This window comes from Morus notabilis, unplaced genomic scaffold, assembly GCF_000414095.1.
Source record: "Morus notabilis unplaced genomic scaffold, ASM41409v2 Scaffold286, whole genome shotgun sequence".
Taxonomy (NCBI): domain Eukaryota; kingdom Viridiplantae; phylum Streptophyta; class Magnoliopsida; order Rosales; family Moraceae; genus Morus; species Morus notabilis.
Window position 1 is genome coordinate 213,218 of NW_010365008.1, and position 577 is coordinate 213,794.

General features: G+C 50.6%; 1 pseudogene; it reads right to left on the minus strand.

Moving 5' to 3' along the window:
- The window catches only part of LOC21393560, a 23,143-nt pseudogene that overhangs the window by 7,114 nt on the left and 15,452 nt on the right, over positions 1 to 577 (minus strand).

Genomic DNA, 577 nt, shown 5'->3' on the forward strand with positions numbered 1-577 from the left:
TTTTTCTTTAATTCACTTTTCTCTAACGCTCTTATTCTGTTAGTCTTTCTTGTTATTTTGTTATCTCTCTGTGGATACGACCGCCCTTCTGTGCTACAATTGACCGCTTGTGAATATCACTTTTGGGCGTTAATCACCGGGTCCCATGGATAAATAAATTACAACTCAATCGAATAAATAAATAATTACAATAATTATTTCCTTCCGTTACATGAACGGGTCTTCGATTCTTGAGTTCTTTATTCTTCGGCTTCATTCATTGTCTTCGGGTCGGATTTCATCTTCCTTGGGGTCCGAAACTTTTCCGGGTCCGTCGGCACGCATTATGAGGGTTTTGGAAACTCTTGGGTCCATTCGGGTCCAATTCCTGAATCCGGGCTGCCAGCCGCGCACCTGGGTGTGCGCACGTGCGCGCGGGATGTCTGCGCGCTGTGCACGCCTGTGCGGTCTGTCCGCGCGTTGGAAACTCTTGGGTCCATTCGGGTCCAATTCCTGAATCCGGGCTGCCAGCCGCGCACCTGGGTGTGCGCACGTGCGCGCGGGATGTCTGCGCGCTGTGCACGCCTGTGCGGTCTGT